Genomic DNA, 16,223 nt, shown 5'->3' on the forward strand with positions numbered 1-16,223 from the left:
GCACAATAATCTGCTGTGTGACCAACTGACTTGCATTTGTTGCAAGTCATGGGCTTTGGCACGAAGAGTCGCAGTGGTAGCCTCAATTTGTCTACCATAACGTAGTCAGGGAGGGCGGAACCAGCAAAAGTTACTCGAAACGAGTCGGACGGCGTGAATTTTGTTTTTCCCTCTTCCTGGGACACTTTTCCTAACTGTTGGCAGTCCAAAATTTTAACTATCGACCGAGGAAGCTTTTTAAATCTGCCATCTCCCTTTTTTATAAATTCGCTCGTCAGACCCGTTTCTGTAATCACCCCCGAAATTTCTACGTTATGGCAGGGCACATAGGCGCGATATTCTAGGATGAATCTATTGTCGACAACAATCTCGTTAGCTTGCTTCCGATCAGCCACGACAACACGCAGTTTGTTCGGTCTAACCTTTCTCATTTCGACCACGGAGGAATAATTTTTTGTCAGATCTTTCATAATGACATGACATGACATTCAGCGATTTCCCGTTGGGTTTGGGCCGGAAGAAAACAACCCATGGACCAGTTCCAGGTGCATCCTCTGGATAAACCTTGACACGGGGAGAGGACAAAACAGAAGAAGAAGACGAGGACGAGGTTTGGGCGGGAACGGGGACGGTAGAGGGGGGAGATGAGGTGGATGGTTGAGAGGGATCAGGAGCAACAGATGAGGAATGCGAGGTCGATGGTTGAGTTAAAACGGGGGGGTTCGGGGGATGAGTGGCGAGGTTTGTGGATTTCTTAGAGGGGGGCTTTTTAATCGACGACTCTTCTGTATCACACGGAACGCGCTTAAGCGATTTTCCGGCACCTTTTTGTGCAACGGAAAGGGAGTCATCGAAGGAGATCTCCATATTAAAAGACCCCCCACCTTCATCAATCATTTATGTGGCTGATAATTGCAATAGTTTGAATGATTCCTATAACCTAATAAAAAAAAACAAAGAAAAACAAAAAATAATAAAACTACTTGCTAACGCACACCAGTGCGATGATTGCGGTAACGGCTGCTGCTCGATCGGATGATTGCAGACGCCGCTGCGATTGTGCACTTTTCAGTCCGGTGCTCGTTCTCACGTTCTCACTCACAGCGATTCACACGAGATGCACCAGTACAATTTAACTTAGCGATCGGCTGATCGCGTGTTGGGCGCTCGGCACAAATGAAATGGTGTATCACACCACTAAGCGCGTTCTTCCACACTGATATTGTGTGCGTGCGATTGACCACCGTGTCCGACTCCAATTTGCGATGGCGATGAATTGGCGAGAAATGAAAGCCAGCCACTTTGGCAGGCCTTGTTGCGGCTTCTCCACTCGCTGATTGCGAGGTTGAACACAATGTCCACAAGACCACGGTAAACGCGTGATAATAAAAACACCAGGGCGAGTAAGGTTAATAACAGCTTACAGCACTCGATCACGATTACGGGAACGCGAAAGTAAACGACTGATTGCTTGCGCTGTCCAGACTTGAAAAGGTCTGTTGTTGATGATGAACCTGTCGGCAAATTTTGTAGCGATAATTTTAAGTCTTTATTCTCATCAGAGAGCACAGATGTTGATGCTTATCTGAATAACAAAGAAGCAAAACGACGTCGCCTCGTAAAAGAGAAGAAGAAGGAAAACCTTTCGCTCAACATCTTTCGAAATGAAATCCATGCTTGTTTGCCAGAAATCGAAAAATATGACTGATCGTGCAAGATGACAGTACATGAAGTGATTTCAGCGTTTCCTGAGCTCATCGTGAATGTTGCACGAATGATTACTGCCATGCCGCCAACTCATGTCAGCGTAAAAAGGCTGTTCTCTGCTTTGGAAATTATGAAGCTAGATTTTTGAGCTTCCATGAAGGGAGATTTGGCTGAAGCAATTCTGTTTTCTCGAGTATTCTCAATTTTGATGTTTATTTTTATTGTCTAATCAGAAAAGATCGTAAATAAAACGTTCTAATGAAAAACCTGGTCTCGAATTATTTAATTTTTTTTCAGTCGGAGTCGGAGTCGGTACTAATAATTGTGGGGAGTCGGAGTCGGGGAAAATTTCTCCGACTGCACAGCCCTGTACCAGACCTCATGTTTCTTTGGCAACTCGGAAAAAATGTTTCAGTTTGACTTGTATGTGGGATGTATTTATGGCAACTTCAGACATCCAAATCTTTACAGAATTCACTCAAAGGCTAAAAAACAACACTAAGGACAATAAAAAAAAGAACCTTGGCCAGTTGTATGATGAGAAACCAAGCAAATTCTGTGAGGATGGAATTTTCAAGTCGCGTGAGAGTTGGGCGAAATATTGTGGAATAATACGGTGCATATATATATTTGTATAACCACATATCAGAATGATAATCATTACTTTTCGTCCGTTTTTTTAAATCGGTATGATCTTCCGATCAAATCAATCCTTGAGTGTGATCAAATAAATAAAATAGGCAAAAAGTATAGGAATGCACAAAAGAAGAATTGAAGAGTTCAAAGAGACATTAAGACTAAAGAATGAATTGAGTCAGCAAAAGTAGAACAAAATAACTATTTCAAAAGAGAAACCAATTGGTCCAATCGGATGGAACAGAAAAATTACGCGCATAATGTTGTTTTTCATTTTTTTGTTTTTTGTAAAGAAAGGATTGTTTCAGGGGACAACATTATTTCAATTGATATGTTTCCAGTACAAAATTCACTGTGCCGGCCACTGTTATTTAGCATTTCGAATTAAAGATTCTCGATTAAAACAATCTATAAAATTTAAAACATGTTATGAAAGTTTCAAGAACTATTCCCGAAACAGCCACAAATGCTTCATGTATAGCTATATGCACCAGATCAAACTGAGCAGTGATAGTAGGACTGTTTCTTTTGTTGTTCTTGTTGAGAACGCATATTCAAGTTCAGAGAAAATGCTTGTCCTGCTGAGCGGACCCACATTTTCTCTCCTGGCGAGACTTAAATACCCAAATTCTCTGCATATTAAACGATTTTCTCCCGCTGTTTTCCAATTTTCCACAAGACATATCTCACCCGACGCTGCTTCCTGTTAGTTTCACTCGTGTCGTCGCGCTTTACAGACGGATTAGAAGCGGGCGTTTCCCTTCCTACATGACGATTTACGTTTTTTGCTGCTGTTACCCTTGATAGTGATGCTAGTGGGTGTGTGTATAAGTGCGTGTACATCTTAAAGGATCCTAGTGCGATGCAGCATGCAGAGAGGCCAATATGATATATTCTTAATTGTTGAAAATTCGAGGTTAGCGCTCGTAAGCTCGTCCGATTGATTCCGGATATGCAGCAGTTCAACAATTTACCTTCGCATAGAGAATTAGTAAAACTGTGCGAAATATTTGTGACTCACATTCAATTCTGTGCATATTCGTGTGAATCGTTTGTGCAGCAAGGAAAATGAAACATTAAATTAAGCTGAAGTGGTGATGGAGCATTTTGAAGAATAAGATTCACTGGGATAATTGTTCCATTCAGTAGCCAGCAGGAGAAGGGACACAGAGAATGAATAAGCTGTGTTAACAATGAGTATTGAGCAGAGGACTCTGTATAACGTCTATATCATAAACTGTGAGAATGTTCTTTTCGCCTTTAATCTTCATTGCACTTTAATTTTAGCATGTATGGGTTGGACAAAAAAGAGAAGTGAAGATACGCGTGATACATCTCAAAAGAAAAATTTACACAATGTGTTTCTTTTGAGAATAAAATGAACGTTAAAAACAATATAGGTGAACAAATTTTCGCAAACATTATTTCTCGATCTAACAATTTGATGTGGCACTAGAGATCCGAGTGAGTTATTGCTGATAAAAATTCTATTGTAATATTTGGTGTAGTCATGCTAGTGGTATGTTGACTATCGACACAAGATGAAGATTCAACAGCATTTAAATTCTCGCAAATAATCCAGTCTCCCTGCTACACTATAGTTCTGAAAGAGTCGTTTGGAGCAATATGGACTGTGTGCTGCAGTTTGTATTGTGTAGGAAAAAAATGGTTTGGAAATAGAGTGTTGTACGCGCGTGTTTTGTTCATCAAATTAGGATAACTTCCTCTTCGTTCCTGTTCATTTCCAGTCTGATCTGATCATATTAGAATCCAATCATCGATATCATTCGAGGACATCACCAAATTCATACACGTTCTGACTAACTATGCGAGAGATACAAGACCATTGTTATTTTACCTCCGTGAAGCACGTCGACTGAGATTGAACCCAGGGTATGCGACTGTTAACCTCACAGCCACCAACGTGATCGAACATTAGAGTAACTAGTTGTCGGTGATGTAAAACACATTATCTATCCACGAGAGTATAATGTTTTTGCATAATCCATAGTTTTACAAGAATGATAATTTTTAACCCTCCTGTACTCGCGTGCAAGATCATAATACGTATACTCGCGCACGGTGTCACAGACCGAAAGTTGAACTTCTCTGTAATGTTGCCATTGTGTATTTTGCAGGTTGTTTTGGTATTTATTTGAAGAAGAGGGTATGATTGAATGAAAATACTCGAAAAAATATGTTTTCTTTGTCTTTATTATGTTTTGTTGTTCGTCTTATTCAGCCTCCTCAAAACAGAGTAATTTTTGATACTCTAAACACAAATAACGAAATTCGAATTTTTCACTGTTATTAATTAAAAGTAAGCAACTGAATACAATTCATGGAAGTATAAAGAGCTATAAAATAACATAAAAACGTATTAATCGATTGTGGTTTCATTGGAGTAAGAATCAGAACATAGCATAACTGCATGCTCGAAACATACATATTTTTTACATTTCATGCAGTTGTTGCGTGTTTTTCGGGTATTTTATCAAAGAGAAGAATGTGTAATGACCTTCTAGAAAATTACCAGATGATGGAGGTTTTGGAATATAAAGTTTGCATATTTCTAATATTCTTTGTCTCTGTATTCTTGTTAAACTAAGAATTAATTCCTTTTTTTAGATGGGACATAAAAATATGATATAAAAGGATTTCTAGGAACTTCCTTTTCATTTTCTTGTATTCTTGTCGATATTGTTCATTATAAAAAATTATAGGAGGTTGTGTCCAAGATACGACCGCATTGTTGACGTAGAACTACGCTGTTATTTTTTATAAGTCGCTTGTTTATACCTTCGGATATTATTCTACAATGCTGTGAAGTTTTAGAAACAACTGCTTAGTAGAATAATCTCTGAAATGGTTTGAAATGGTTGACGATAATTGATTGATGATTCATTCTTGCCCTCGCAAAACAATACACTAACTGATCGCATGTCGCAATTTATTTCATGTCAATGCATTGAAAATTTACCTCGAACGCTATTCCGGTGGCCTTTTTCGCAATTGTCATAAACTCGGCTACAGTCGATTATATACATGTTGCACCAGCACCATTATTCCACATCTCATAACTACATCAATATATCTTTGGCACCGCATGGAAACAACAACAATGACAACACTTGCAAGTATCAAATATAATGTTATAGAATTAATGAGAAATGCTTATATATACTTGTAACAATACAAATAGGAGTTTTGCTCCTTTAAACTTATGTAACAGAGCCTGTAAAAATAAACGAATTATTAAAAAAAATATCATGTTACATGTTATTTAGTATCGCCTCAAAGCAATCGCACCTCTAGGCATCGTTCGTACAACGTAAACCAAGCGCCAAACAAGCGTTCGCCATAGCATGCATACAGAGCCATACATTGGTGGCTTGAAACTGCTAGGAATATAAACACGTCGCATCATTTCGCGCTATTCTCAAAAGATACGCTCCTTTTAATATTACTGGCCTCGAAAAAAAGCATTACTTTCTCATGCTCGAGAGAAGCGCAGCTGTCACCCTTAGTGGAGGAAGTTTTGCTACTGGCAAGCGAAACCTAATCACATACAAAATTCCAGAACGACATTTGCTTTCTTGGTGACTAAACAAGCGAAATAAACTCTTTTTGTTAATAACCTCGAAAACAGTAGCAATATTTCGTTATGATCAATATTAGTGCAAATGCAATCCTAGTTGAATGCAGTTTTGCGTCTGGCACGCGAACCCAAATAACTTATAACATTCCAGTAAGACATTCAAGATACTTGGTATTCCCCAAATTATTTTTTGGCGCACAATATTAACGCCTGCTTCGCCATAACGTCAGTTTAATGAATTGATGCATTCTCAAAGGCACCAACGAACCCTTATGATGACGGAAAACAGACAATGTTAACTGCTTGGAAAAAAAACTGAATTATGCCACACAGCTTGTACTCTGCTGTAGCACCCATCGATGCGAATTCGCTGATGAGTTTTTCAAGAGCGACCGCCTTCACCACCTGCGGGGGAGCTTGATTTTGGTTGCTGTCTGGGTAACAGCGTTTACATTTTCGACCGACGCGCCGAAATCGCCTACTTCGCTGTTATTCGATGCGGTGTCACACTCACGAAGGCTCGGTTCAGTGCTCGCTTTTCACTGCATTAACATCGCGTGCATCATTGGATGACGCTTGCCTCTAAATTTTAATGCCCCTGGCAATACGTTCGTTTTTTGCAGGGCTCGAGCCTGCCTTCCTCTTCTTCTTGCTCATCACACACTACATGAAGCGTCCAATTTATGACGCGGATAGAAAAAAAACACGATACGAATAACGCGAAAAACGAACAGAAAAGCCAAACGACGATATCCAAGTTGGATTACCACTGGTGGGGTCCAATCTTAGATCGAAGCAAAAGCAAAGTGAACTGGATTACTCAACAGTCCGATGCCGAATGAAAGTTTGCCTCAGCGAGATCCACTGTTTATACTCTTGGCAAGTATTCCCCTTCATTCTTCTACTTTTCCTTTGTTCACGGAGACTTTAAATCCTACGATTTCCCCTCCGTTGGCCGTCGATAGGTTGCTCGTTATTGGCATCTCTGTTCGGGAAAGCACACAATAAACAGAACAAATGTATGGGAAAATGGAAAAGGGGATTCTAATGTATAGCATATTAAACAAATCTTACAGAATTTCCGATTCGTTTAGTATGTAAATCGCCAAAATCCGTTCGCGGCAAAAATAGTTATTAACGTTAACTTTATTTCATAAAAACGTGACCTTTTTTTCTGATTTGACACCCTTAATGAAAGACGTAGTTCTACATCAAAAAATATCCCCGAAACTGTAATTGTTAAAAATTACCATAAGCCACCGAGTAGTTTATAGTTTACTGTTCACAATTTGTATGACCATTATATATATATATATTTTTTTTTTATTTAAATCGTTTATTTTTACAGGCTCAGTTACATAGGTTGAAAGGAGCCGAACTCCATACTGTATTGTTACTAGTATATATACATTTTTCCTTAATTCTAATGTTAATAATATAGGAAACCGATTACTCGCGGTCGACTCGAGTTTAGAAGGGTGACATATTTTCTTCAGGAAAAGGAGGGGATATGAGGATATATTGACAATGATCACACTCACACACTCAATCACACTCATCACACTCAATTCTTAAACCTATCTTATATCTAATATGTATTTACATTTCATCTTATTCTTAAGAAGGGATCCGATCTCTCACAAAGGAAAAGGAAAAGGAAAAACTAAGGGTATAAGGACAATCACACACGAAGATCGATAGCTTTAAGGAATACATATATTTGGGACATGTAATCAAGGTCTAACCGAGCCAACACGTCTCTCACCGGCACCATGGGCTGCCTTCCTCGGGCCCGAAGGTGTCTTCTAAATTCGATCTGGCGACAAGATACAGCTCGCACGACCAAACAACGTGCTCGATGTCGTGGTAACCTTGGCCACAAACACAAAGATTGTTGTCGGCAAGATTAATACGAAAGAGTAGCGCATCTAACGAACAGTGATTGGACATGAGTCGGGAGAAGGTGCGAATAAAGTCCCGACTCAAGTCCAGACTTTTGAACCATGGTTTGAGGCTAACCTTAGGGATAATCGAGTGGAGCCACCGGCCCAATTCATCTTCGTTCCATTTGCGTTGCCAGTTAACTATGGTATTTTTGCGGACTAAAGAATAAAATTCATTGAAGGCGATTTGACGCTGATAAATATCGCCTTCAATTGCACCTACCTTTGCTAATGAGTCAGCCCTCTCATTACCCGGAATTGAGCAATGTGAAGGGACCCAGACAAAGGTAATGACATAACAGCGTCTGGATAAAGCACTCAAAATTTCTCGTATTCTCTCAAGGAAGTACGGCGAGTGCTTTTCCGGCCTCACTGAACGGATAGCTTCGACAGAGCTAAGACTATCCGTTACAATGTAATAGTGTTCAACAGGTCGTGAGGCGACGCTGTCCAGCGCCCAGTGTATTGCTGCCAATTCAGCAATATATACTGAGCAAGGATTCTGAAGACTGTGGGAGGTGCTAAAAAATTCGTTGAACACTCCAAATCCTGTGGAATCATTCATAGAGGACCCATCAGTAAAGTACATATTATCACAATTGATATCCCCATACTTTGCATCGAAGATCGTTGGAACGATCCTCGATCGAAGATAATCTGATGTTCCATGGATATCCTGCTTCATGGACAGATCAAAATGCACAGAGGAATTGATGTAGTCAGGAAAACAAACACGGTTGGGAGTGGAGGCGATCTGGCGTAGTGGTAACATCCATGCCTCTCACGCTGAAGGTCACGAGTTCAATTCTCACTCCCGACATTCTTCCAAAAATGGAAGTAAAAGTGACGAACCAACCAAATGAGTTGGAAATCACTATAATACAGATAAAAAAAAAAAAAAAAACACGGTTGGGAATATACGAAGAAGGATCAACCTGCATGGAGATGAATTCATGATATGGACTCATGAACCCAGATTGAAAATTTAGCTCGATCAGCTGTTCAAAATTTCCGATCACCAATGGGTTCATAACCTTACACCGGATGAGGAACCGAAGAGATAATAAATTGAAGCGATCTTTTAGTGGGAGTACGCCTGCCAAAACCTCGAGACTCATGGTATGCGTTGAGGGCATACATCCCAGAGCAATACGAAGACAAAGATACTGAATTCGCTCGAGTTTAATGAAGTGTGTTTTGGCAGCTGATTGAAAACAGAAACTGCCGTACTCCATCACTGAGAGAATAGTTGTTCTATACAACATTATAAGATCTTCTGGATGGGCTCCCCACCATGTGCCGGTAATTGTACGGAGAAAGTTTATTCTTTGTTGGCATTTTTTACTCAGATACCTAATATGGGCCCCCCAAGTGCATTTGGAGTCGAACCAGACCCCAAGATACTTGAATGACATAGCATGAGTGATCGGTTTTCCCAAAAGTTGAAGCTTTGGTTTTGCTGGTTTATGCTTCCTAGAAAAAACCACCATCTCTGTTTTCTCCGTGGAGAATTCGATCCCTAGCCCAATGGCCCAGGTTGAAAAATTGTTCAATGTATCTTGTAAGGGTTCTTGCAGGTCGGATTCGTTTGATCCTACGACAGACACCACTCCATCATCTGCAAGTTGTCTTAGGCTGCAATTTTGTGTAAGGCAATTGTCAATGTCGCTTACGTAGAAGTTGTACAAAAGGGGGCTTAAACATGAGCCCTGGGGGAGGCCCATGTAAGAGAACCGACTTACTGCCGAATCTCCGTGAGAAAAGTTCAAATGTTTCTCACAAAGCAAGTTATATAACATATTATTCAATAGAGGCGGCAGACCCCGAGAGTGTAATTTGTCTGACAAAACCTCTATTGAAACAGAATCAAAGGCCCCTTTATGTCCAAGAATACTGAAGCCATTTGTTTTTTTTCGGCGTAAGCCATTTGAATTTCTGAAGAAAGCAACGCAAGACATTCATTCGTCCCCTTGCCCCTGCGGAACCCATATTGTGTATCTGAGAGTAGGCCATTCGTTTCAACCCATCGATCAAGGCGAAACAAGATCATTTTCTCCAACAATTCCCGTATACAAGACAGCATTGCTATTGGGCGGTACGAATTGAAGTCGGACGCGGGTTTTCCGGGTTTTTGAATAGCTATAACTCGTACTTGTCTCCAATCATCCGGAACAATATTATGTTCCAGAAACCGATTGAATAAATTCAACAAGCGATGTTTCGCCACATCAGGGAGGTTTTTCAACAAGTTGAACTTAATTCTATCCGTTCCCGGAGTCGAATTGTTACATGAAAGGAGAGCAAGAGAGAATTCTACCATCGAAAACCCGGAATCAAGATCGCACCTATCTTGTGGTATAACTCGAACAATTTTTTGCACGAGAGCGGAATCGGGACAAACCTTCCGTGCAAAATTAAAAATCCATCGATGTGAATATTCTTCGCTTTCATTCGTTGAAGAGCGATTTCTCATGTTTCGAGCCACTTTCCATAATTTTTTCATTGACGTTTCTCGTGACAAACCTTCCACGAAATTTCGCCAATAAGCACGTTTTTTTCCTTTGATCAAGTTTTTAAATTGATTTTCAAGGTCCAAATACGACTGAAAATTTTCAATGGTTCCACGTTTCCGAAAAGCTTTGAATGCGTTCGATTTATCCTGATAAAGCTTGGAACATTGGCTATCCCACCATGGATTGGGAGGCCTTCGGCGAAGAGTGGAGCCTGGGATGGGTTTCGTTTGAGCGCGAACCGCGCTGTCATAGATCAAACGAGAAAGGAAGTTATACTCCTCCAATGGAGGTAAACCATCTCTGGAATTGATGGCTAAAGTAATCGCGTCCGCATATTTTTTCCAGTCAATGTGTCTTGTGAGGTCATATGCCATGTTTATAGATTCAGAAGAATTCGACCCAATGGTGATGGAAATTTTGATTGGCAAGTGATCACTATCGTTGGGGTCCTGGATTACATTCCACTCGCAATCTAACGATAGTGAATTCGAGCAAAGCGAGAGGTCAACAGCACTTGGGTTAGCAGGTTTAGGTACACGTGTTGTTTCCCCAGTGTTCAAAGCTGACTATACAGAGGTCTTTGCCTCTGATGTTTGCATGACAAGCAACAGCTTCGATCCCTCCAATAGGTGGAAGGTCAATTCTAAAAAATGAGTGACACTTATTGATCCCCAATAGTACCCCTCCGTATCTGTCATCGCGGTCCAAGCGTATTATATTAAAATCGTGGAAAGAGAGATCATTTTGAGAAGAGAGCCAGGTTTCGGACAGAGCAAAAACATCACAATTGAGTTTATGAATTAGAAATTTGAATGTATCCAATTTAGGGATAAGACTACGACAATTCCACTGTAAAACAGTGATATCTCCGACCTCTCTATCTAAATTAGACATCAAGAGAGATAATCATTGCAAGGAGGGGCCATGTTTGCATCAATTGCTGTAAAATTGTCTTTAGTACTGGAAGCATTGCGGTGACAATGGTTCTGATGGAGTCGGAAACATTAAAACACGTGAAGATTTGATCCACAAGGTCAGACAACTTTATAAATCCCGATTGGGAAGTTGAACTGGACGGAAAAACAGGGACAGTTGGGGTTTTTGATGTCCCCTCGAGTGCTGGGTTGTTCGAAGGTGAACTATTACCACGGAGGCCAGGAGGGACCTGATTTTGCTTATCCGCTGCACTCGATTTTTTGGGCAAGCTAACAGGGGGTATCACCGGAGGGACTTGTCCTTGAACTTTGGGAGTGGTCACATTTTTGCGCCGGGGATTCCCTTGAGAAATAAACGGCGTGCCCCCGTTAGCTGTATCCGCTTCCATTTCGTCAACTGGCAACGTAGCGAAGACATTGTGTGTATTGATTGGTTGTTGTTCTTGAGCCAGTGGAGAAGCGCCCTTCAAAATTTCTGCGAACGTGCGTTTAGAGCGTTCCCTCAAAGAGCGCTTCTGTTTCTCCCAGCGAGTCTTGTATGTTTCACAAGCTGAGAGCACGTGTGGGGATCCCCCGCAATATGGACACTTATGCTCAGTCGCACTGCAGGATTTCCCCTCATGTTGTTCTCCGCAAGTGGCACATCGTTCTTTATTGGCACAATAAGCAGCCGTGTGACCAACTGACTTGCACTTTAGACAAGTAATTGACTTTGGAATAAAAAGTCGCACGGCTAACCTCAATTTATCTACCATCACGTAGTCAGGTAGAGCTGAACCAGCAAAGGTGACTCGAAACGAGTTGGACGGCGTAAATTTAGTGTCATTTCCTTCATGGGAGACTGTTCCGAGCTGGCGGCAACCCAAGATCTTAACAGTCGTCGAGGGCAGTTTTTTAAAACGGCCAGTACCTTCACTCGTAATGTATTCGCATGTCAAGCCCGTTTCGGTTATCACACCCTCAATTTCGACTATGTGAGAGGGAATGTAAACCCGATACTCAATTGTAAAATGCTGATCGACAACAATCTTGTTTGCGTCTTTCCGGTCAGTCACGACAACTCGTAATTTGTTTGGTCTAACCTTCGAAATTTCCGAAACGGAGGTATACCTCGCCAGATCTTTCGCGATCTGCATGACTCTCAACGCTTTTCCATTAGGCTTAGGCCTGAAGAAAACAACCCAGGGACCAATTCCGAGCGCATCTTCTGGATAGACCTTCACACGCGGGGTGGGAATAACAGGGGAGGAAGGCGAGGACGGGGATTGAGAGGGATCAGGGACAGTAGGGTGGGAAGGTGAAGGTTGAGAAGGAGCGAGGAGAACAGAGGGAGAAGACGAGGTTGAAGGTAAAGTGGGATCGTTAAGGGCAGATGGGAGATTTGCTAGTTTTTTGGAGGGAGGCTTGGTAGGGTTAGCTGACTCGTCCCCAGAAGAAGTATCTTCCGTATTTGGTACGCGTTTGAGTGACTTTTTTTATCACTTAGGAGGGAACTGGAGTCAGAGACCTCCATATCCGAAGGTCCCCCACTCTCTGCCATTTTAAAATTTGCACTTATATTCTAAGTATTTTTTGTTTTTTAAACAATATTTCACAATAAAATAATTCACAAAAACAAAAAAAAACTTATAATTAATAAATATTTTCCTTGAGTATATTTAATCTTATTCACCTATGAACGCACTCCAGTGAAGATGAACGGGAGCGCGCTGAAAGCTCGTTGGTGGTGAGAATGTGCTTACGACACCACTACACACAGTCGTCGGTAAAAGCTTACCCGCACTGGTACAGTTGGCACGATGATTCGGCGAAAACTCCAATGTCGGCGAAGCAGCGACAAAATAAAAACCAATCCTTGGTTTTCCGATGATGAAAGCCTCTATCCGCTTTCATTCAGGGTACTCCACTCACTATCCAGATAGCGAAATGAACTCTTCAGCGGCAAAAAAAAAAGACGGGTGGGTAATGTCGGGGACATAACCGGAGTGACGTAGGACTATACAAAGGGGACAGCTTTTGTTAAATATATATTTTAAATATATTGTTTTATTTTCTTCTCCTACGTGAATACCTACCTATCTACCTTAAAAATGGATTAGTTTACTGTTTACTCTTCATGAATATGTTGATGGTTCTGAAAAGAACCTTTGGTGTTGTGTTTTTGTTATCACTCGATATTCCCATCTTGTTCGGTTAAACCTTCCTGTTTAGCTATTGCGTTTGCCACTCGCCACAGCTTTCACAGTTGGAAAATTTCTTCCCATCCAGCTTGTGACATGTTGTTCAGTAAATTACATTTGATGCGACGTGCCGGAGAAACACTTTGCCACTCACTGAAACTAATTGTTGCCTTGATGAGCGCCGAACCGAAGCTGCTCTGTTCTTGATGCGGGTTTTCTGATTGTCGTGAGCAGCTTTGCAAGCCAACTCGAGCACTCCGACGGCCGAAACTCTATAATCGCTGTTAGGTATACTGGTGCTCCGGCACCAATCCGTTCGGCCTAGTTACCCTTGCCGAGCAATCAGTGAATGCGACCAACAGGGAACTGGAGACTTGCACGGTTCGAGTGAGACTTTGCCTTTCCCTTAACTTGTCCTCCTTTGTTACGTCCACGATGCCGATGCCGTACAACCACACGGGTTTACGGTTTGAAAGAAAATAAGATATTTTTTTGGGGTCCGCGTGTTTTATACTCTAGCGGTACACACTCACAGGATAGAGACAAATCGGCAGACTCAGCCAGAGGGGTGAGTCCAACGAGACAAACGAATGAGCATTAAAAGGGAGCGATGGCAAAAAAATACATTCATTACGATTTGTTCGCTCGTTGGATTCACATGCAGGCTAAAAAGGGTCCTTTTCAGGATCACAAAATTATCTTCAATCTAAAGAGTTTATTGTTTTGTCATCACTCGATATCCCCATCTTGTTCGGCTAAACCTTGCTGTTTAGCGATTGCATTTGCCACTCGCCACAGCTTTCACAGTTGGAAAATTTCTTCCCATCCAGCTTGTGACATATTTTACAGTAAATTACATTCATTGGCACGTCGCATTACCACCACTCAGTATCGGATTGGAGGTAATTTTAACCTGTAATTGAACATTTGCGATGACAGTGGTACAGTGTCGACCTTCAATGTGGGGTCATAATTTGGACCCCGAACTCTATGTTTACAAAAATGTCCAACTAAATATGTCGCATTACTGGTCCGACCAATTAGCTAAATGTCGAGATAAGTGTAAATTACTGTACTTTCAATCTAGAAGCAATTTAAGAATTGGTGAAAATCAATAAGCTCAGAACAACTGCCAAATTCACATACTCATCATATCCTGGCAAACAAATTATGAAAAAATCAATTTGTGTTTTATTATTATTTTGGATATTGTTTTAGAAAGCATTGAACTATATTTCCTAAACTCTTTTTTGGAAGGTTTAATGGCCCTGAAAAGCGCCTTGTTTTATGGAATGGTTCAAATTTAGAAAACTTAGTACTCGTGGTTTTGAAAAAAACCATTTCGAACGCCCTCGATGCCGCCTTGTTCTGGATTTGCCACCAAAGCAGTGTGTATAAAGAACAAACTTTTTTCTTCTGCTACCTGATGCCGTTTTGCGATTGCGTTTGCCATTCGCCACTCGCTGCAACTGCCTGTTGTCTTGATGTCCACCGAACCGAATGTGTTCTGTTCCGAATGCGGGTTTTCTTATCGTCGCGAGCAGCTTTACCAGCTAACCCGATCACTTCGGCGGCCGAAACTATATAACGCCGGCTAGATGGACTGGTGCACTGGTACTAACGCGCTCGGCCTAGCTACCCTTGCGGGGAACTCCAGATCAACATGGTTCGAGCCGGATTTTGCCTTTCCCTTCACTTTTCCTCCTTTACCATGTCCAGACATGGCTCTTGGGTTGGTTTGTTGATGTGTTGTGATGCGAACCGATGTGGTGTACGGTTTGAATGAGAATGATCGTTACGGTAGCGGAGCGGGGATTTTTAAGCTGACTGGCTGGCTCGAGAATTACGCATGTGTGAGACTGCGACCAATGTTTCGTTCATTTTTTTCTTTTTCCTTTCCAATCGTGGTTCATTCTATTTCGCTGCTGCTCTGGTTGCCCGTTTTGGTCGGTTCGATTGGAGGAGCACAAAATGGACCAATCAAAAATGGGCACATAGTGCATTTTGACAATGCTTGATATTTCACAATTATTCAATTATTTATCTCAAGAAAAATGAAATGTTATTCGTTATGATAGATGCGTAGATATATTTCCTATCAATTGAGGCAAAAACCTTTGCTATCTATTGAGAAATGCTCGAGTTATAAGCGTTCCAAATCTTGCATTTTTTCCTACTTGTTCAGTGCCTAGATTTCCATTTCACCCCCTATATCCTCCGGTTAGACGTAGTCCTACGTCAAAAACAACAATCACGCGGTAACCGATAACGAAACTTAGACGCGACTTTCCTTCGTCTGGTTACTTCGGGCAATCGGCGAAGAATGACCATTATATTTAGCGAATAACGTATAACGTAACGTAGTCGTAGTGTTGATATTTTCTGAGAATTGAACGAATTATTGATTTCTCGGTCTGACAGACCAATGCGCGAGTATGGGAATGTTAAGCGGAGGCGATCTGGCGTAGTAGTAACATCCATACCTCTCACGCAGAGATCACGAGTTCAATTCTCACTCACGACATTCTTCCAAAAAAATTAAGTAAAAGTGACGAACCAGTCGATATGTGTTGAAAGTCACTATAATAGAGAGAAAAAATATTACGACCAATGAGAATTCTAATGTGTTTTGACCAAATTTGTATGTTCTCTTTCAGTCACGTTTGGTTTTCAATAGGTAGAACATGGAGCTTCATCTCGCTGAAAACTCA

At 41.2% G+C, this 16,223-nt stretch overlaps 1 protein-coding gene across 5 annotated transcripts in view; it reads left to right on the plus strand.

Annotated features, from left to right (window-relative positions):
* Positions 1–3,059: 3,059 nt before the first annotated feature.
* LOC129767632 (uncharacterized) overlaps positions 3,060–16,223 on the plus strand; it is a 49,497-nt gene continuing 36,333 nt past the window's right edge. For 2 of the 5 annotated variants that reach the window (XM_055768701.1, XM_055768707.1), the window contains exon 1: positions 3,064–3,259. The gene's annotated coding sequence lies outside the window, so the exon portion shown is untranslated. Of the gene's footprint in view, positions 3,260–3,630; positions 3,808–16,223 lie in introns of all 5 variants that reach the window. The other 3 variants (XM_055768702.1, XM_055768704.1, XM_055768706.1) reach the window with 3 other exon arrangements.

This window comes from Toxorhynchites rutilus, chromosome 2 (genome assembly GCF_029784135.1).
Source record: "Toxorhynchites rutilus septentrionalis strain SRP chromosome 2, ASM2978413v1, whole genome shotgun sequence".
Taxonomy (NCBI): Eukaryota; Metazoa; Arthropoda; class Insecta; order Diptera; family Culicidae; genus Toxorhynchites; species Toxorhynchites rutilus.